Source organism: Nuphar pumila, chromosome 13 (genome assembly GCF_984573655.1).
Source record: "Nuphar pumila chromosome 13, dmNupPumi1.hap1.1, whole genome shotgun sequence".
NCBI classification, from domain to species: domain Eukaryota; kingdom Viridiplantae; phylum Streptophyta; class Magnoliopsida; order Nymphaeales; family Nymphaeaceae; genus Nuphar; species Nuphar pumila.
In genome coordinates this window covers 90276515-90299242 of record NC_143261.1, presented here as the reverse complement: position 1 = coordinate 90299242, position 22728 = coordinate 90276515, and the positions used below count along the sequence as shown (strand labels likewise).

The 22728-nt window shown below is 38.2% G+C and overlaps 1 long non-coding RNA gene across 2 annotated transcripts; it reads left to right on the top strand.

Annotated features, from left to right (window-relative positions):
• Window positions 1-1033: 1033 nt before the first annotated feature.
• LOC149819115 (uncharacterized) lies at window positions 1034-21252 on the top strand. Of its 2 annotated transcripts, XR_016427438.1 has the most exons (5): window positions 1034-1421; window positions 4863-4925; window positions 5039-5079; window positions 18736-18817; window positions 20923-21252. It is a non-coding gene; the product is annotated as an uncharacterized LOC149819115 (long non-coding RNA). The 2 variants fall into 2 exon arrangements; XR_016427439.1 differs by lacking the exons at window positions 4863-4925; window positions 5039-5079.
• Window positions 21253-22728: the final 1476 nt, after the last annotated feature.

Genomic DNA, 22728 nt, shown 5'->3' with positions numbered 1-22728 from the left:
CCCAGATGACAGCCATTTTGTATGTAACATTTTAGTGTAGATACAAATTTTAAATATCCTTTAAACTATACGGGTCTGGTTTGGGGGTTTTCTTGACTGGATATAAAGCGGATTGGTACCCTAACCCTACGAGCTGTTATTTAGATGGGTTTGGGTAAACCCTGATCCAACACAAACCTGACCCATTGACAGCCCTAATAACCGTTGTGGCTTTTATTCAAGTGACCCATGTTCAAATCTTTGGTTATGCTACTCGTGTAATAACGTATGCTCCTGTGAATCAGGTAAATCCGATTATTACAACTGATTGAATTGGGTTGATCCATGTTCCCCGAACTGAGATCAGGTGCGATGTGATTGCACACTTTTAAGAGTGCTGCTCACGTACCATCTGCTGTTGAGCCCCCCACAACCGACAAGCTGTACCCAAAGATGGGTGGTAATCAAGTGCAGCAGCACACTAAAAGTGTGAATCACAGATCCGAGGATCTGACGTGGCTTGAGAAGATGTTGATGTGGCATCGGACCCGGCTGCCAAATAACTTATATCAAATCCTCGTGCTGATTTCAGGGTTTGATTAGGGGTGTCAACGGGTTTGGTTCGGACCCATGTAAAATCAGACTCAGATTAGATTTTTGGGTATGATATCGGGTCTAATCGGGTTTACTATAAGAGAAATCATATTTGGATCTGATAAAAATTACATGAAACATACCCAGACCATACCTGATAAAATAATATTTTTTATATTATTTTTACATTGAAAAATTGCGGGTCTTAATGGGAACTCGGTTCGAGCCCGGGTCTGATATAAAATTTCACAAACTGTATTCGAGTCCATATATTAATCGGACCTTTGAATCCGGACCCAAATCTTAATCGGGTCTTCTTATTTGTCATCATGCCCCGACCGTATAGGGTTTGGTCCGGGTAAACCCGACGCATTGACAGCCCTGATACGAGGATTTGAGATTAACTGTTTTGCTCTCTCTCTCTATAACAATCGAAATCTATCTGCATTCTTGGATTTCCCAACTTTTCTCATCTACTCCTAACGATTTCCAATCTTACCCGGAACACCCACGTCGCGGTTCTAGGGTTTCCCCTCCCCTCTGCCGTTTCTTGCCTAGTTGTCGTTCGTTTGGTTGGAATTGAGGGTACCCATCTGTTTTTTTCTGGTTGCTGAAGCGAAGAATCGAAAGGAGGGAGGTGAAGAATTCGGACTTATGTGCCTCAATCAATCCAGGGTCGAAAAAGGCGATCCGCACACCCGCAAATCTGGAAGATCCAGTGGCCCTGGGCTCTAGAGGGGTTTCCACAACGCGAACAGCGTAAAGGGCGGCGCCGTCCGCTTGGGCTCCTCCGCCCCCCCTCCGTCTTCCTCAAATTCTTCGTTGTCATCCGCGAACGCCAATAGGAGGTTCTTCTCTTTCTCCTACCTTCCGTTTGAGGGTTTGGATTTGATGGGAATTTGGGGTCTATTTTTTCTAAGGTTAGCTGGGGCGGTCTGTGGATTAGTTCCTTTCAAAATCTTCGTACGTGAATTTTGATCTTGTTTGTTCAGTTGGCAATGGAAATATTGGGTGGATATTTTCATTGGTTATTGAAATTATAGTCATTCCAATATGTCTTCGTTTCCTCGTGCAATTCGTATTATAGCGTTTTGCAGCCGCTTGTTGTTGATCTTCGTTGTTTCTCAGTGGTCTAATTTGCGGTTGGTGTTGGAAAGTTTTCATGTCCAGTTGAATGTAATATTGTGATACGGTCTTTTTGTTGCTCTAATTTTACTGTTATTGGTGTATTATGTTGAAGTTGGTCTGGTTGGTTTTTAGGATTAACCCAATTGGTTTATCATCTCTGTGTTTTTCTTTTCTTTTTTGGATGTGAGAAAGGTGGTTTGAATGGGACGGTGGAAGGGACTGGATTTTACAATGAATAATTATCTGTATGAATCTGCAAAATTTTTTTAGCCCCACTTGTATTTACGAATTTGCTATCATGGAACTGAAATATTTAAATCTAGGATTGTGATCATTGATACTGTAATCTCTATGTAATCAAATATTCCAAGAAGTGATTCCTATAAAAACAAGCAAGTATATCACATCTATATGGTCAGAATTTCAAAAAAACATTAAAAATCCAATAGCTTATTTCATTTAGCACCGTGCCCATTTTGTAGGTTTCCATCTATATATATCATAGTCACAAATATCTGTATCGGCTATCTTGGTGAGGCTATTTCTCGTGATATTATAGGTTTGGTGATAAATCCCGGGGCTTTAGAAATATAAAAAATAACAATAATAAGTAAAAAAATATCATGATTCTGGCAATGGAACTTGTCAATGATTCTCTAGAAAATAGAAGCATGATACTGGTGATTATTTAAATGTCAATAATGATGATACCTCTGATTGTGACAATGATAATGATGGTTGTGCTGACACAGGGTAAAAGGAGAACCATAATGAAGATTCTCTAAATCAGAATGCGAGTGCTCCAGGGGATGTTTTACTTTTTGATCTTCTTGTGGACACTATTACTCAAAAGAGGGATCTTTTGCCTAAAGATGTCAAGCCCAATGAAAGAAAACATTCCGTTAAAGTGAAGGGATTGCCTTTAAGGTTTTCATTCAAAGAATTGGAGTCCGACCATGAGAAATCAGATTCATAAGGCAAACTAAATGACCAGTGGGATAAACTATATTTCGTCTTTAGATGTGAAAAGATTCATTTTTCTGATTGATATGAGACAATTGTGCGAATTGATTAAATAAACTCTGGATTGTCTTTCCTTTTCCAAATTACAATTCTTTATTTTTTATTTTTTTGGTTAATTGTTGATCTTGTTAATCATTAGCTTTATAATTTTTTTAATGATAAGAAGTCTACATGTTTGCTACTTCTATCACCTATGATGTGATGTAAAAATGTCATTGATGTTTTATAACCTTTATGATATTTTGAAAATATCATGTATTTATTGAAATTTAAAGGTTAGTGGATATTGTCCAAAGATTTTTCAAAATGCTGCGATATTGTCATGATATTTTCTCAAGATTTTTTTTAGATTTTCAAAAAATATTTTTAATATATTTTAAGTACATGCTTTCTATTTTTTGTTTCTTTCATAATTTTAAAACTTTTCTAATTGTTTCTTTATATTTTTGCAAGAAAAATACTATAAAATCTATGCTTTTTTATTTTTTTATTTTTCTCTATGAGAAAATACTTATGTGTGGATGTGTACGTGCAATAGTTACATAGATGAATTCCTTGAAGTTGATCATTATGACATCCATGGAACACCTAGTCAAATCTGCTTTTGGGGATGGCTGCTTCGGGGACTTTTGCTTTCATGTTTCTATTCCCACTAGAACATAGGAATTATAATGAATTTTGTACCATATTTGTAACCCATACTTAAAAACACATGTCTATGTTAACAATTGACTAAAGAGAGGGTTCTTTACCGAGATCAAGTTGAGCAAGCTGTGATGGTGCACCTTTCATAAAGACACATTAGCCAAGCGGTCACTCTTAAGGTTGAAGTCAGCGATTGGTTGTTTAACAGCTAGGAGAAAACTGAAATGTTACTACTTTAATTCATGTTTGATTTACTACTTTAATATATGGCAACAAGAACAAAAATATATCAAAGAAAATCAAGCCAAAATGAAAGATTCCACTACTTTCATCCTTAAATTATGAAAGAAAAAACATATATGATACTTTTGTTCCTGCATGTAAAATATAAAATTCTTATCAAATGAAACAAATTTGTACCAAAATGCATGTGTATATATATATATATATATATATATATATATATATATATATATATATATATATGATTGGTTCCCCTTACCCATACATATAGTGTGGAGGGTTAATTTTTCAATTTTTTATTTTTTGGAATATGAGCATAAAGATGTGAGATAGATGTTAGTTTAGTAGGAATCAACTCTTTGACCATCCAAATCACTTTTTAACTTATGCAAATCCGTGGAAAATTATTGTAATTGTTTGTCATATATGTACATCTAATTTTACTCCCATGAAGTGTTAACAATTCATAATGAATAACCCAGTGAAATGGCCTCCTTTGTAGCTGGCAGCTGTGTCCATGTGATATGATTATATTCCTGGCGATATTGCATAAAAGACCTATAGATGCCAAAAACACAAGCCAACATACTTCGTTCAACATGAATAGTTGGTCTAGCAATGGAATCAACATCAACTAATCCAATAATTACTCTCTCTATATATATATATATATTTTGGATCATTGAAATGCTCTTCAAGAAATAAAAAATTATGAAAGAGAAAAAACAAAAAACATGTATTTAAAATATATAAAAAATATTTTTTTAAGATCTCAAAAAAATCTCAAGAAAATATCATGACAATATTGTAACATTATGAAAATCTTTGGACAATATGGGCTGACCTTGAAATTTCAATAAATATGTGATATTTTTAAAAAATATCAGAAAGATCAGTGACTATAAAACATTAGTGACATTTTTACATCACGTATCATTCAAAAAGTTACAAAGCTAATGATTAACAAAATCAACAATTAACTAAAAAAAATATAAAAACAATGAATTGTAATTTGGGGAAGGAAGAACAATCCAAAGTTTATTTAATCAATTCTCACCTTCATTTGATGTCAATAAGGAAAATGAATATTTTCGCATTTGAAACAAAATTTATTTCATCCCACACGCCATTTAGTTCGTCTTTGATTTCTGATTTTTCATGGTCGGACTCCAATTCTTTGAATGAAAACCTTAAAGGTAACTCGTTTTCTTTAACTGGATGTTTTTCTTCATTGGGCTTCACATCTTCAGGCAAGTGGGTGAGGTCTCCTGGATGGCTGTCTTCCTCTTGATGGGGCCAAATTACTCATACAGGTTTTCCCTACTCCTCTTCCTCTTTTCAAAATGGATATTTTTCCTTTGTTTTTTCTCCTATTATCTCTCTTTTGTTCTTATTTGTTTTTTGTTTTCATGCTTATGTCCTGTAGGTTGTGGAAGGAACTGCAAGCATGAAATTCAATATTCCAAGGTCAGTGGCTTGTTTCTTGATCTTTTTGAGTCAATAACACTAGCTAACAAGTTTGTGAATTGGGTGGAAATTGAAAGGAAACAAGATCCTCCAAAATGTATTCACCAAAACAACAAGGTGGACACTCAAAGAGTTCCACCAAAACATCAAAAGAACACTCACAAGCCACAAAATGGGCTCACATACAAACACCCACTAAAGGAACAAACACAAGTTATAAAAATAATATTTTATTGATCAAGACTATGCAAGAAGAATGCATTTAAGAGGGGGTTTCACCCCTATTTATACACACATAAAAGAGCTCCTAAGAGAGACATTGGGAGAGGTCCCAACAGCTCCAATAGAGCTAATGGGCTCTCTTTCCAATGCCTCTAACTAAAGGTAGCTGAAAAAGTAAAAAAGGGAATAACCTAGTTACTATTTACTAGTTAGATATTAACCTAACACACACACACACACACACATATATATATATATATATATATATATATATATATATATATGTGTGTGTGTGTGTGTGTGTGTGTGTGTGTACACAAATATGTTAACGTACACATACATTGTATATATATTTACATTTTTAACACTCTCCCTCAAACTTACGGTTGAATAACCGAAAAATTGTCTAAGAGAAAGTGAAATCTAAGAGCCGCATGAGGTTTGTTAAAGAAGTCCACCGATTAATATTCTAAAATAACGTGGGGAAGATCAATTGTGTCATGTAGGTATTCTTCGCGTACATAGTGACAATCTAGTGAAAGGTCTGGTTGTTGGCAATGTTGATGAAACTTTTGTTGTCACAACACAGTCGTGATGCTCCTGTACTTGGAACGCCCATGCCAGCCTGCAATCTTCTTAGCCAGACCACATCAATAGTGGTTGTAGTCATGGTCCATGACTCGATGTTCTGCTTTATTTGAAGAGAAAAAAAACTTTTTGTTGCTTCTTACACCTCCATGAGATTAACGAGTTACCTAAAAATACACAAAAACCAGTCGTTGAATGTCGGTTATTTAGATCACCTCTTCAGTCAACATCAGTATAAGCAAGTAAGTCTAAGGAGGAAGAAGCAGACAAAAAAGGTCCTCGAAAAATATAAGTTTTGATATATCTAATAATACGCAAAACTGCTCCCATATGAACAGTGCTGAGAGCATACTGAAAGATATGACAGAGCTCTGACAAGTTGTCTGTATGGCGTTGAATTTTCAAGTGATTCCCCATCATCAATCTTCATTTTAATATTTACAACTTCGGGAGTATCAACCTTCTTATCATCTGAAATACCTGACCTAACAACAATATTTAAAGCAAATTTAGATTGAGTCAATAAATAACCCTTGAATGAATAAACAACTTCTATACCAAGAAAATACTTAAAAAACCCCAAATTAGTCATTTCAAAATGTGTTTTGAGAAGTCTTTTAATGTTTTCAACTCTTTGTTTGTCACTTCTTGTGATGATCATATCGTCTACATAAAGACGAATAATAATACCTGCATCAGAAATCTTAACAAACAAAGTTGTGTCAGTTAAACAATATTAAAATTCAACATCAAGTATAACTTGACTAAACCTGTCATACCAAACCTTTGGAGCTTGTTTAAGGCCATCCAGAGCATTTCTTTTAGAAATAATTATACTAGGCGGTGTCTCCATATAGACTTCTTCAACCAATTTACCATTAAGAAACACATTCTTAACATCCATTTGATATATAGGTCATTTATTCACAGAGGCAAGGGCTATTACGGTTCTAATTGTGGTCATCCTAGCAACATGTGCGAAGGTTTTCTCATAATCTATTTCATACTCTTGGGAGTATCCCTTTGCAACTAACCTATCTTTGTACCTTTCAAGGGTTCCATCACTCTTAATCTTTATTTTATAGATCCATCAACAACCTATGGGTTTCTTTCCTAAGGGAATATCTTGGACAATTCAGGTATTTGTTAAAATATATGGATATCATATATATATATATATATATATATATATGTCTTTTGTAATGCCCACTATGGGCAATTTAGTCTTTTTCTCTCTATATAAATAGACATGTCCACTAGGGACATTTTTTGTCTTTCTTTTATTTTTCTTTTTATTTTTCCCCATTTGATTAGGGATAAGAGGGTCTTTCCAATAGAGCTGTTGGGACCCTCCCCAACAGTCATAAATGTGACTGTGACTGTGACCGTTGGGGAGCTCCCAACAGCTCTATGAGAGCCCTCCTTAACGGAGTTATCATGACGTCACGTCGTAGCCTTAGAGGCGCGTCGTTGCGGTTTGGATTGATTGGTTGTTCGATTTGGTGTGAGCGCCACCCCTTGGAGCTTGGACGATGACCCTCTTTGGTTATTCATCGAGCATAGTGGCCATGCGCTAAGGAATGATGCGTGGAGCCAATGGCATGAATCAGGTAGAATACGCATGAGGAGATGCGCTTGATCAGCTTTCGCTAGGCAGTTGTGCACGGGGTGGTGCGCAGGGCCTATAAAATGATTCGGCACATAGAAAAGTGTTAGTATGCGGCTTTTGGCCGTTGGACTGGGCAATTTGGCGCGTTGCGAGTTTGCAAAAAATTTTATGCCCGTGACAAATGAACCAAAACACCAAAAGAACACTCATAAGCCACAAAATGGGCTCACACACAAACACCCACTAAAGGGGCAAACACAAGGAATAAAAATAATATTTTATTGATTAAGACCATGCAAGAAGAATGCAATTGCGAGGGGGTTTCACCCCCATTTATACACACATAAAAGAGCTCTTAAGAGAGACATTGGGAGAGGTCCTAACGGCTCTAATAGAGCCTTTGGGCTCTCTCTCCAATGCCTCTCTAGCTAAAGGTATCTGAAAAAGTAAAAAAAGGACTAACCTAGTTACTATTTACTAGTTTGGTACTAACCTAATATATATATATATATATATATACACACTCTTACATTGTATATACATTTACATTTTTAAGAGAAATTGCAATTTTGACTCCTACAATTCACCTAGAAATGCTAAATGAGTGTTTTAAATTGGGATCTTTGAATATTTTTCATTTCCAAAATTTGTCTTTTCTGATAATTTGGGGTTCAGTTGGGCGGTAATCTACAGGTATGATGGGTCATCTTAAGGATGCACACAATAATTCAAGTATCTATTTGAGAGGTACTTTTTTCATATTTTTCCAAGATATGTATTAGGAGAAGAAACAAGTTATGGTTATGCTATTTACCTTTCTCATTTTGTTGTAATTTCTTTTGCAGTTTATTAGATTAACTGCAATAAGTTTCATCTTTTCACGCAACATATGTGCTAAATATCCCGATGAAAAACTCAAGAGTCCATAGTATATGCTGAGAGGCTATCTGTCATGGGCTTAGTAGCGAAGGCTCTCGCGACGTAGCTTCGGGTAATCACAAACACTGAAAGTAGACCTTTTAAGCACACAAGCAACTCACAACACACGCTCAGGAGTGAAAACAAGAGTACGCTCATGCACATACATAAAGAGAGCAATGATGCAAGGATACATAAAACTTCTTTTATAACAACTTGTAAGTAGAGTACATCAAGAGAGAAAGAGAGGGGCCTGATACATGGGGTTCTTAAGCCAAAAGGCCACATACAACACTGGAGAGTGCTAAAGAGGTATATACATAAAAAACAAAAAGGTAAAAAAATGGCGGTCCGAAACACGCTCTCCCGCTTAAGTTGGCTCCGTCGTCGATGCCAATTGTTCATGGTAGTCCTCCACAAGTTGACGATGCTGAAACATATGGGTAGCTTTCTCCTAGGTAGCTTCACATTCCGGTAGACCTTTCTACTCCACCAGGTACTTTTTGACTTCGTCGAGACAGTTGGGGATGACTTCGGGATCTTTGCCTGAGATGCCGACCATTGATGGTGTGTGCTGCGGAATGGGAGCACATTGAGGCATGCTCCGTTGAGGGTCTCCTTCGTCTTCATGGAACGATTTCAGGTTGCATATGTGGAAGATCGGATGCGCTTGAAAATTTAATGGCAAGTCCAATCGGTATGCCAAGTTTTTAATGTGCTTGGTAATGGTGAAGGAGCCGTCATACTTGTGAATGAGGCCTCAGTGGTGGCCCTGAAAGATAGTTGTGCGATCGAGAAAGAGCTTCGCCAACACCATATTTCCAACACGAAATTTTGTTGGCCGACGCTTCTCATCCACCCATTTCTTCATGCACTTGGTCACCTTGTTCAAATATGTCTTTGCTGACTCTGTATGATCCTGCCAGTTCCTGACGAACTGGTATGCATAAGGTGCTTTGCCACATCCTCGCGCGACAAGAGAGTGTGGAGTCTACGGCTGTTGTCCGGTTGCAACTTCGAATGGACTATGGTCGGATGAGTCACTCTTTTGGAGGTTGTAGCAGAATTGAGTAGCATCAAGTAAACCAACTCAATTTCTTTGATTGGCACTAGCATGGATTCTCTCTGTTTGCCCGTCGGTTTGAGGGTGAAAACTTGTGCTGACATCACGATCGTTGACGATGCTTTTGGGAATTCCCCAATACTTGATCACATCCCGCACGAACAATTTTGCGGTATCGACAGTTGACCCAGGTTGCAGGGGCTTACACGAAAATGGCATACTTTGAAAACCTGTCCACAACCACGTAGATAGGAATGTAACCTTGAGCTTTTGGTAAGCTCACAATGAAGTCCATGGTTATGCACTCCCACGGACGGCTTGGAACTGGTAGGGGCTCCAATAGTATACCAGGTCTTTGATTTATGGGCTTATCTTGCTGGCAAATCAAGCAAGTCCGCACATAAACATCCACATCATCGCGCATCTGTGGCCAATAGAACTCACGTTCTAATAACGCCAAAGTCCTTTGTTGTCCCGAGTGACCCGCCGCCCAGATGGTATCATGACGCTCATGCATTAAGTGCCTTCGTAGAGTATCCTGCCGCAGAATATACAGACGATCTCCTGTGGAGCGGAGCAAATCGTCTTCCAACCAAAATCTTTGCTTCCTTCCTTCTTTTACCAACGCGATCGGTTGTTGGGCCGTTGGATCATTCTTTAAAGCTTCTTAAACCTGCTCGAGAAGATTACTCATTGGTTGGCTAATATTGTCGTCCCAAGAGAGCAATGATGCAAGTTTTGCCTTCCGACTCAAGACGTCAGCAACAACATGACACCTGTCAGGCTTGTACTCAAGGACCATATCAAACTCCGTCAGAAAATCTCGCCAGTGGGCTTGTCTTGGACTCAGCTTCTTCTGAGTCTGAAAGTAGCTCGTCGCAACGTAGTCAGTGCGTACAACGAATTGCGACCCCCAAAAGATAGTGTCTCCATGTGTTTAGACAATGCACGACTGCCAATATTTCGCGCTCGTGCACCGTGTATCGACGTTCGACGCCATTCAGCTTTCAGCTCTTAAATGCAATGAGATGTCCTTCCTGGAGCAACATCCCTCCAATTGTTAAGTCAGACGCATCAGTCTGCACTTCAAACGGTTGCTGACAATCTAGCAACCTTAACACAGGTTCTTCTGTCAGGGCACACTTTAACTCCTTAAAAGCATCCTGACATGCATTAGACCCTAGCCATGACCTGTCTTTCTTTAGCAGATTAGTGAACGACATGGCTATCTGAGAATATCGCTTGATGAATCACCTGAAAAGAAGTGTGTACACATGACTGACCCAATTTGAGTTCATCCAACTAGCACTCTAATTAGCACATGTTCATTAAAATCACTAATGGCATTTTGTAATTTACATTTGTTGTATGATGGGTATTTTCGTACCCTAGTAATTGTAATAGCATGTATTTAACGTGAAGCCCAATACCACAGTCGATGAGATTCATTTGGGGAAAATCCTGCAACTTTCTCTTCTCTCTCTCCCATTCGGTGGTGTCTGCTCTTGTGTATGAAACAGGGAACCATGATTTCTATCATGGTATCAGAGCTACAGATCCAAGCTTAAGGATCTTATTCCTTCATCCGGTAAAGTCTCTTCCCACTCACTTGCCTTTGAATCATCTCTCCTACTTGTTTCTCTGCATATTTCTATTTCACTGTTTGCTGAACAACCTTCTTTCATTAGCCTACCTGTTTCTTTCTCTACATATTTCTGTTTCACTGTTTCCTCTCTATTTTCTTCACATTATCATATTTTTGTCTCCCTTTTGACTTGTCACTGCACGTGATCTTATATGTTAACAGCACAAATACTCACGCAAGATCAGATTCACATCATTTGATCTTTGCGTGATTCCAAGGCTTGAATAGGGTCACGTTAAATTTTTTTTTTACAAGTTGACTGCATATCAGATTCAGATCTTGCTGTCCTGATTAACTAATATTACATTAGTTGATCTTTCTCTATCTTCTTCTCTGTTTCACACTGTCTGTTTCTATCCCAGAGTTATAAATCCATATTCCCTCATATTCTGAAATTACACACGTTAATTTTAAAGTAACGTGTCTCTTTGATCAAACTCTAATTCAGAACAGTTTCTTGGTAAATAGTTCTGGTTTTCTACCTCAGTTTTATCATTCAAAAAGGCTTGCAGCAGAATTTCTATGAATTTTCAACTCTTCTTAACCTCTCTAGGTAAGGAAGATCAGCCCATGACTTTCTATCAAGCAGCAAATTCTAAGCGATGGATTGAAGCTATGAATGAAGAAATGGAGGCTCTTCATGAATGTGGCACTTGGGAGATTGTTCCCAGACCACATGATCGAAATGTAGTTGGGTCCAAGTGGGTGTACAAAATAAAGTATAAGCCGGATGGTACTATTGAGCGATATAAGGCTAGACTAGTTGCCAAGGGATTCACTCAGGAGCAAGGACAAGATTATGATGAGACCTTCAGTCCGGTTGTGAAAATGGGTACTATTCGAATCATACTATCATTGGCTATTGAACATCAGTGGATTATCAGTCAACTGGATGTAAAAAATGCATTTTTACATGGAACTCTAAAGGAAGAAGTGTACATGGAACAACCCACTGGGTATGCAGAAGGGAACTCCAGAGAATATGTGTGTCGATTAAAGAGAGCTATATATGGTTTGAAGCTAGCCTCTCGATCTTGGTTTGACAGTTTTTCTCTTGAAATAGAGAAATATGGTTTTAGTCGTTCGTTTCTTGATCATTCACTTTTCATATTTAAATATAACGACACAATTACCTTATTATTGATATATGTAGATGACATAATCATTACAGGTAGCTCTGCTGAACACATTGAGCAGGTCAAAGAATTCCTGAACCACAGGTTCAAGATGAAAGACCTTGGTAAACTGCGATATTTTCTTGGAGTAGAAGTTGACAGAACTATTGAAGGCATGACACTTACCAACATAAGTATACCATTGATGTTCTCAGCAAAGCAGGTATGAAAGATTGCAAGCCTCTAAGCACACCCAGTGTACTTCATCAGAAACTCAGTTCTAGAGATGGTGATTTGTATAAGGATCCTACAGGATATCGCAGGATAGTGGGGATGCTTCAATATCTCACTTTTACTCGCCCTGATATTGTCTATTCAGTCAATCAGGTATCTCAGTTTATGCATGAACCGTGTATTGGACATATGGAAGTTGTTAAACGCATTCTTCAATATTTGAAGGAAACTATTGGAGATGGTCTTTTGTACAGAAAGAGTATGAATGAACATAACATGCATGAACTTGTTTACACAGATGCAGACTGGGCAGGAGATCCAGATGAGCGTAGGTCAGTGTCAGGATACTGTATTTTCGTTGGCCTAAATCTTGTATCTTGGAGCAGTAGAAAACAAAGGGCTATTGCCAGATCAAGCACAGAAGCTGAATACAGATCAATGGCAGCTGCTACAGCTGAAGTAACATGGATTAGACATTTGTTGACATAAGTAGGAGAATCAATATCTAAATGTATTCTCCTATGTGACAATCAAAGTGCCATCAACATGTCATTCAATCCTATCTACCACAGTCGTGCCAAGCATATTGAAATTGATCAACATTTTGTAAGACAGAAAGTCGAAGAGAAGGAAATTGAACCAGAATTTGTTCGGACTACTGATCAAGTTGCTCACTTGTTTACCAAAGGGCTTATCAAGGACCGATTCTGGATGTTGAAAGGCAAGTTGTTCATGGTTCAAAACCATGTACAACTTGAGGAAGGATGAAAAGAAGTGTGTACACACGACTGGGTTTGGATCTTATCTAAACCCAATTTGAGTTCATCCAACTAGCACTCTAATTAGCACATGTTCATTAAAGTCACTAATGGCATTTTGTAATTTACATTTGTTGTATGATGGGTATTTTCGTACCCTAGTAATTGTAACATCATGTATTTAACGTGAAGCCCAATACCACAGTCGATGAAATTCATTTGGGGAAAATCCTGCAGCTTTCTCTTCTCTCTCTCCCATTCGGTGGTGTCTGCTCTTGTGTATGAAACAGGGAACCACGATTTCTATCATCACCGATAGTAATTGGCAAGTCCCAATAAAGAACGTAATTCGAGAACCATAGCAAGCAGCTCCCAAGTGTGAATAGTTTGAACCTTCTTGTGGTCCATCTTCAATTTACCTCCTCCCACAATATGGTCAAGGAAGTGAACTTTCATTTGACCAAATAGGCACTTCTCTCGCTTGACGTACAACTCGTGATCCTTAAGAGTCTGAAACACAATCTGAAGGTATTGAATATGCTGCTCAATAGAGTCGTTGTACGCCACTATGTTATCCAAGTAAACGACGAAAAACTTATCAAGGTGCGGGAAAAAAATCTTGTTCATCTGGGTTAAGAAGGTTGCGAGCGTGTTCGTCAGGACTAATGGCATAACAAGAAATTCAAACTCCCCATAACGCATTACAAAGTGGTTTTTGGTTCACCCCTTTCAGCAACTCTTACTTGCCAACAACCTGATCTTAGGTCCAACTTAGAGAAGACATTTTCCTTTCCAAGTTGATTAAACAAGTCTGCAACCAAAGGAAATGGATACTTGTTCTTTACAGTCATTTTATTCAGTGCCTTGTAGTTAACGCACAGACGCTTCGACCTATCGTGCTTTGCCTGAAATAGCACAGACGCTTCGAAGGGAGCTTTGGATGGTTAGATGATCCATGTTTTAAGCATGTCATCAAATTGCTTGCGTAATTCCTGTAGCTCAGGAATTGCCATACGATATGAAGTCATTGTGGGTGGTCGTGTACCTGGCACTAACTCGATCTGGTGGTCTACCTCATGCCTCGGAGGTAGCTTCTTCGGCAGTTCGGCGGGTATAACATTGTCGAACTCCTTCAATACGGGCACTAGGGCCCCCTAAGACATCAACGGTTTCTCCTGCTTCATCTATTGCACGGATTGTGGCGAAAAAAGTTTCATCACCACTTTTCATGCTTCTCTTCAACTGGAGTGCAGACACCAAGCGCCCACGAGGCTTCACTGTCGGTATTGTGGTAACCATGCAGGGCTGATTCTCACACTCAAAACTGACAATATTAAGGTGAGGCATCAGCACTGCCTTGTTACTTCTCAAAAATTTCATCCCAATGATGACTTTGAAATCATCCATAGGTGCGACTGATAATGTGGTCCTTCCTGACCAGTTATGAATTTGCACTGGCGTATCACGAACAACACTGTAGATGCCCCTTGCTTTGGAGTTAACTGCTTTTATGCGGCTCTCCTTCTTTTCCCACTGCAATCCCAACTGTTCTGCTTCTTCACGCGATATGAAGTTATGCGTAACACCTGTGTCTATCAATGCCTTGGTCATCTGCATTGCTCCAACAGTTGGTGCCTCTGCAGGTTGATGAACTTCCTCACCCTGAACGACATTCGCAGCTTAGGGCACGCAATTATCTCCATTCTCTTGACCGCGATTCGTGTTGGGACACGTATCGGCCCAATGATCGCCATGGCAGATACGACAATTACGATGACGATAGTTGTCGCCCTGAAAGTTATTCTTGTTCTGATTGTTGTTATTATTTTGACCATCCTGTCCGCCTTGATTTTGTTGGTTCTTACGGCCAGCATTCTGCGTATTATCGTTTCTTCGATTGTCCCTTCGATTATTGTTGTTACAATCGTTTTCATGTTGTCTACCTTGAAATGTCGTCTTGTTCCTATCAAGCTCGACAAGCTTTTCTGCAACAGCAATCACTGCAGTGAGAGTTGGAGGATCATGCCGAATGAGTTTTATGGCCGAAGTAGAACAACCGATCTGCATCACCCATGTCCTTGATGTCCAATATTATCGAGGAGAATGCCTTGACATAGTCATGAACTCACCCTGTCTGCTTCAATGCCAGCAACCTATTGCAGGCCAATTTTTCTTCATTCTTGGGCAAAAAGAAGTCATGTAGCTCTTTCTTAAGGTCCTCCCATGAGACTACTGCAACTCACCCACGTCGAACATCGCCTAAACGGCGTTTTCACCAAAGAGTCACTTCATCCGCAAAGTACATTATTGCGGTGCACAGTCTATCTGTGTCTTCCTCTATTCTAGTAGCATCAAGATACTGCTCCATCTGGTAAATAAAGTTATTGAGGCCTCTTGAGTTCTGAGTCCCCCTATACTTTGCAGGCTCAGGTAGTTTGATACGAGGCTTATTCTCACGTACCACAGTTTCACCAGTTGAGACAGTCCTCAACTGTCACTTCTAATTATTCTTCCATCGAATAATATCCATTTCTGCAACCATGATGTTGAATCGACCTGGTGGCAAGGTCATCCACTGAATTCTCAAATCTAGTGGCAAGACTTTCCACAGAGTCTTCCACCCCCTCTACTATCGTCTTAATCTCCATGTTCAGATTCGTAAAATCAGCACAGATCCCATTAACCAACTTCTCCACATTGGTCACTGTCCCCGTGAGCTCGGCGACATCACGCGCAATAGCTGACACACGGTCATCAACCATGAACTCTTCTTCAAGAGGAACCATACTACCTGAAGGAGTCATGACATTTCTCTTCGGTGCCATTGTCAATCTCAATGTCGACAAGGCTTTGGTACCAACTTACCATGGGCTTAGAAGCGAAGGTCCCTGGGACGTAACTTCGGGTAATCACAAACATCGAAAGCTGACCTTTTAAGCGCACAAGCAACTCACAACACACACAGGAGCGGAAGTAAGAGTACGCGCATGCACAAACACAAAGAGAGCATGGATGCATAAAACTTCTTTTATAACAACTTGTAAGTAGAGTACATAAAGAGGGAAAGAGAGGGGCCCGATAGAAGGGGTTCGTAAGCCAAAAAGCCATATAGCACTGGAGAGTGCCAAAGAGGTATATACATCATAAACAAAAAGGTGAAAACATGGCGGTCCGGAACACTATCACTCTATCATCAATTTTTGTTCACTGTTACTAATTTAGTATGCTTTTGTTTTTTTCCTAAAATTTGTTTAATGTGATAACATTTTGTCCAGTTCAACTGTGTAATCCTGATGGGTGACATTGATTCTATTTCAGTTAATATGTGGATTTCATCAGGGATTTTTGTATTGTTAATAACTTTTTGAAGTGTTAAAAAAAGTTGCCCTTTTCCCTGATGCACTTTAGGGATGCCACCAGTTCTATGTTAAGAGTGAAAATATTTTGAAAATCGCTTTTAATCACGAAATTCTCTTTTCCTGGTGAATTCTTTGTTTCAATTAGTTTGACCTTTTGGTTCAGAGTTTATGAGCTTTGATCTCATGTAGTAAGTCTATGTTTTCTATCAAAGAAGAATGTCTCCAGTTTCTGTGTTCCTTTTTATATTTGTTTGGATTTCTTAACAGTTATTATCATACCATAATGAAGAAGTTATTTATAATTGTTCTATTATTTTTATCAATAGTGTTTCTCCACCCACAAAGTTAAGATTTGTGTTACAAGTAATGGAAGAATCATGGTCTATTATTGTTTTCTAGAATATGAACTTGTCTTTTGCCTGTGCAAAGACATCTGCAAGTTATTGTTGTCTATGCTAGGCATGTGGTTTCAAATTCATCCAACAGTATCTAGTTAGGGAAGTTCCTGTAATTCTGTCCACTTCTTTTTCTCGTTATCTATGTCACAGGGATTCGGCTAGGAGGGTGCCGCACCCGCGTCGACGCGACTCGACGTGGGTGCGGGTGCGGGTGCCGCACCGGGTGTGGTCAACTCGATCCTGGGTGCGTTGACCGCACCCAGGATCATTAATGTCCATTTTTAAAAAAAAAAATTGCCCAAATGGGCTTCAAAATTTTTTTAAAAAAACTTTATGCTAGTCTGTCAGCTGCTGACAGACTAGCATAAAGTAAGTTTTTCACGCACAGCTGCTGACAGCTGCAGCAGCTGCCTGTCAGCTGCTGACAGCAGCTGCCTGACAGCTGCAAAGTTTAAAAAAAAAACCCCGCCTATTCCCCAACCCCCTTTATATATATATATATATATATATATATTACTTATTACATTTTTGCCCCTGCCGCACCCCCGCACCCGGGTTTTTTGGAAGTGCCGAATCCCCGCACCCGCACCCACGCCCGCACCCGCACCCATGTGACATAGCTCGTTATTTATTTGCTAGGGTGGGGAATGGGGATGTTGGTGGTGCTGGTGGCCCTGGTGGAGTTTTTTGCTTATATCAGGATAATTAGTTTGTATAAGAATCTCTAGGATAGCAATTCACTCTATAAGGTGAAATTTTCCTTGATTGGATGGATTTTGGGGGGTTTGGTCTTTTAGTTTTTATTTTCCAAAATTTCTGTTTTCCTTATTATAAAGAACTCTACTTTTTATATACCAAAAAATATTATTTCTCTATGCTGGTAGTTTTATTTTTATAATTGTCAAAGCAATCTAAGTCTGAGCGAGCCCTGTCTTTGATAATCCTACTTTCTGGTTCATGTAGGGAACTCCTGACTAATTTTCAGTGGCATGTGTATACTTGGTAAATCAAAATCTAGACCATTCATCTTCTGGATGAGATTTGACTATTCTTGAATGGAAATAAACTTTCATAAGTTTGATGATAGATGATTTAACATTGCCTACATGTGTGAACTCTAAGAAGGTTGCAAATTCTTTCTAAGCTTCGTGGAATCAACATCAATATTTCAAACAAGTGCTAAAGTACGATGAACAAGAACAGCTTTATCAACGGGATGCTTACCAATAGTTGAATTTATTTATTTTTGTCAAGAAACCAAAAAAAAAAGTTTATGGATTGCTTAATTTGAGAGTAGCTCAAGCTAAATTAGGTTCATTCAGGTATCTGGGCACTTAAATTTTTAAATTTTAGATGGCCCAATTTATAATGGTCTCTTATTAGGCAAATTTTTTTTGTGGACCTCCTAAATCTTATTGATGGATTTCCAAAAGGGTTTCATGTTTTTCATTTCGATGTGGTTGCTTACTAGAACTGGCTTCAACCTGTTAAGTATTGACTTTTGTGGTGTTCATATTTATTGGGATAAGGTTCATGTCGAAGTTTAGGACATACAGTGGTCACACAAGTATGGTTTCTTTCATGCTGATGGTGTATGGTCTTCTTGCTTTTTGAAGTATCGACTATTTATATTGATAATTGAAGTGGGACCAAATCACTCGGCCAACTTTAAGTATTGCATTTCTTGAGTTGAATTCGAATGAGGGTAGTTTTTCCCCTTACCTTCACAATTATTTTTGCATGTTAGGGCTCTCCAGCAGACAAGTAGAAGAGGAGGCTAATCTCCATTAATCAACCGCATGGAATTCATGTGCAAGCATTTGGGAAAGGTTATTTTACAGGCACTGATGTCATAATTTTGAAGTTTTCGTTTCTTGTGTTTTTTTTTTGTTCTATAATTTTTTTTTTCCTTCGGTTCTGGAGTATTTGTTCCCTTTTCCTGCATTCTCTAAGTGCATGTGATGCATTTGTGTAAAAGGAAAAGCCAAAAAGGTCATATCAGAAAACTTTTGCATACTCTGCAGTTTAGTTTCTGAAATGGCTTGAATTTGTAGTTCTAGACATCTTAAAATTTCTCTATTATCATCTTCAACTTGATAACTTGTTCTTAAAGAAATTATCACAGCAGCTTTCCAGCTACATTATCCCTTAAAGAACAGTTCCATGTTCATGGTATCTCCACTATTAAGGTTTTCTGCTAATACCTACTTGTGTATGTCATTAGTTTTTGCATCCTTTACTTTTTCGTCATAGATTGTGTCCTATTTCTAATGTCTCTACTCAGTGTTCATTGTCTTTTCTTCTGATAGTTAGGTCTTCCTTACTTCAGTAGTCCAATCCCACCATGTCCCAATTAGCTCAGTGTAGAGAACTCTTCACCCCACTTCTCTGATGAGCTATTGTGATTCCGAAGAGGTCATCCCTAAGTAATCAACTGCAAAGCTATTCTTATTCATTCTTCTACATGGAACCTACTCAGCCAACCCTAGGATCTGAATAATGCAGTTTTGCAAAGCAACCTATCATAGGATTGCTCTTATTCATACTAAATGTGAGGTGCCTTGGCTGCTGAAAATTTTCCTTTTCAAATCACTATACCTATATAAAACTATGCACTGTTTACAGTCACCAAACAAATAAATTACCTGTTCTGTGCCTAAGAGCATCTATTGATTCTAGAATCAGAATGTATCATATGCATTAAATATTCATAGAAATATCAAAACCAACTTTCTGTTACCTTATAACTAGATTGCTAGTGCTAGGAATCCTGGTTAAGAGCCGGACATACTATTGTATTTAGTGTGATGATCCTTATCAACAAGCATTTAGACTGACCATAGTTTTTGCTCCTATTTATTCTTAGAGCTTCATGTTGGGAGACGAAGCTATTGTCTTTCAAATACCGAGTTAAGAGATGCATGAACCCATTATATATATGCAACATGTTATGACAGAAAGTAAAAAGATAGGCTCAACTGGCCCTGGGAAATAAAGAATTCTTTGTTATTCCTATAGTTCCTTATTGTTAGAGCTTAATGTTGGGAGAGGAAGCTATTGTCTTCCAAATAATGAATAAACCCATTATCTCTGCAACATGTTATGACATAAAAATAAAAAGACAGACTAATTCTGAGAAATAAAGAATAAGATAATATCTCCTACTCTAATAATTTAAAATACAGACGTGATTGATAGATTTAGATATATAATGGATGGAGGGATGCGACAGGGACATGCCCTTTGAGCCCCTGTACGTGTGCTGAACGGATATGGCTTGGATATGGGGTCGGTGTTGAGGAATAAAATTTCAATAGATGTCATAAATTTTTGTGACGATTTGATTTCTGCAGTTTGTAATTCTCAGTGATTTCTGAATCACTCTTTTGGTCATTTGGCTTGGGACACTTGGTTTGTGAAATGAGTTTTTTCAAAAAAAAATTGCACAGGGTTTTGCCTCTTGACTTCTGTTTTTGCTTGTTGGGTTCTGTCGGTGTTCATGCATGTTCATTTATTCTGGGGCCTTTTCCAATTTTAATCGATGGTGGACATATCCAAATTCTAGCTTCTCTTCTTCGCGTATGGCCACCTTCCTCATCATCATCACTTTGGTTGTTTCTGATATCTTTAATATGGTAAATAAATTTGTTACTATTATTTTTTGGAGAAGTGACTCTGCCCAATATAAATCTAAATGTTGAAATTAGATGGTTTTCTTGTTCTTACTATGTATTTTAGCTATATGCACCTTAAAGCCAGGATTGCATTTGTTCTCATTTGCTCCTCAGTATAGTTCAATGTGGACTTTCTCAAGTCCTAGACATGGAATCTAACTCAAAAATATTTTGCATGTTAGAGACTTGTCCAGCATGCTGACTTGTATTTTATATGCAATAATCGGGAGGCTAACTGCTGATTGTGATATGCTGTATAGTGAAGGATGGCGAAAAGGACGTTACGTTAGTAGCATAGTACTAATCTTTCTGAAGACTTGCAAGCATGACTTAAAGAGCTTGTTGATAAGAAGTTGGAGTCTCTTAAAAAAGTCATTGCTGTTTGATGTGGGTGACATTTTCAGTTGGTGTTCATTGTTGTGGTCTTGTGGTTTAAGTTCCTCATTCTCTAGCCAGGGTCTTTGCTGATATTTGAGGTGCCAATCTTCCGTGATGTAAATTGTAGTTTTTAGCAAAACAGAGTGAGAATGAGACCTTTGATACTCTTAAAGAGGTTATTAGTTTTGTTGTTATTATGAAATATTTGGAAATGGTGTTTAGGTTTTATGATAATTTTTTTTATATTTATGCAGAGAAACCACCCTCAGGATCAGAGACCTAGCCGTGCTTGATTTCCTGCTGTACTTATGGTTGCTGTCCTGGTAGCATAAAACAATGTAGGCTTACCCCTTGCCCTCGGGGAGTCGCCATGCTGTGGCTTGCGCAAGGGGTGATGCCTATGGGATTTAAACCTAGACCACCTGCCTAGCAGCCTAGGTCCCATCCCACTACGCCAAACCCCTTTGGGGCTTTTATTTTGGTACTTGTAAACTAATCTTATATGTAAAATTCTTGGACAAGGGATCGTAGGTTCTGATCTGGCCCTAGAGTCCCACCTGGTCTGGTCTCGGATGTGTTTTTTTTTTATATTTACACTGGAGAAACCGCCTCAGCATCCTGACCAAGCTGTGCTGGCTCTACCTATAGTACTTACCATCACTGTCGTGTCAGCGTATAACTCTGGGCTTACCCCTTGCCCACTGGAAGTTGCCACTTACTGGCTGCACAAGGGATGATGCCATGGGATTTGAACCTTGGCCGCCTTCTTGGTGGCATAGGCCCCATCTCATTATGTCAAACCCCTTTGGGGCAAGGTCTTGGATGTGTTTATTGTTAGATTTGAGGGAGGCTTTTAGAATGGCATCTAAAACCAGACACTTTAAATTGTCGTACTCTACAGGTAATTTGACTTTATTCTCTAAAAACTTTATAATTTTTTATATTCTTTTGATGTCTAAAATCATAAATGTTCGATATCGTTAGACTTTTTTTTACTCATCGCAATTGTGAATTTAGACCTTTTTTACGGTAAGATTGTACCGCCGACAAATCGTTGGTTACGAATTTGCATAAATCTATTTGCAAAATTTTGGTAAAAATCAAACCACCGAAATTGTAAATATCTTACTCTTTCGCTTATACTCAATATTTCACATAAATATATTTGTGAAACACCTCTCACAAATATCATATTGTTTCGCATATATCTTGAAATCACATAAATTTATGTCTGAAACTCCACTTAACGGGAACCAACAAAATCACAAATATGCTAGTTAAATATTTGTGAAACTTTTATTATATGTAATTTTTTTTAATAGTTACGATTTTGTTGAATAATATATATACTCATTTTTGTTCGAGGATTTTTTCTTATTGTTTTTGTCCGCAAAGAACTCTGTAGAACCCTTGCAAGGATTTCTGTATTTTGAGAAGGTTGCAGTATCATCCTTGTGATTGACTTTCTCATCTACAACTTTGAAAGGTGAGTTTCATACAATATATATGTGGGTATCCTCATGTGTATTTCTGTTTAATATGGCAACCTACAATCAGGGGTGTGAACAAATCCAATTTGCGATAATTGAATATCCTCATATTTGGTTGTTGCTATGGATGCTTTTGTATGTTTTCTTGTGTTGTCATCGTCTTCAACAACTGGATTTAACATTTAGGATTTACTATAA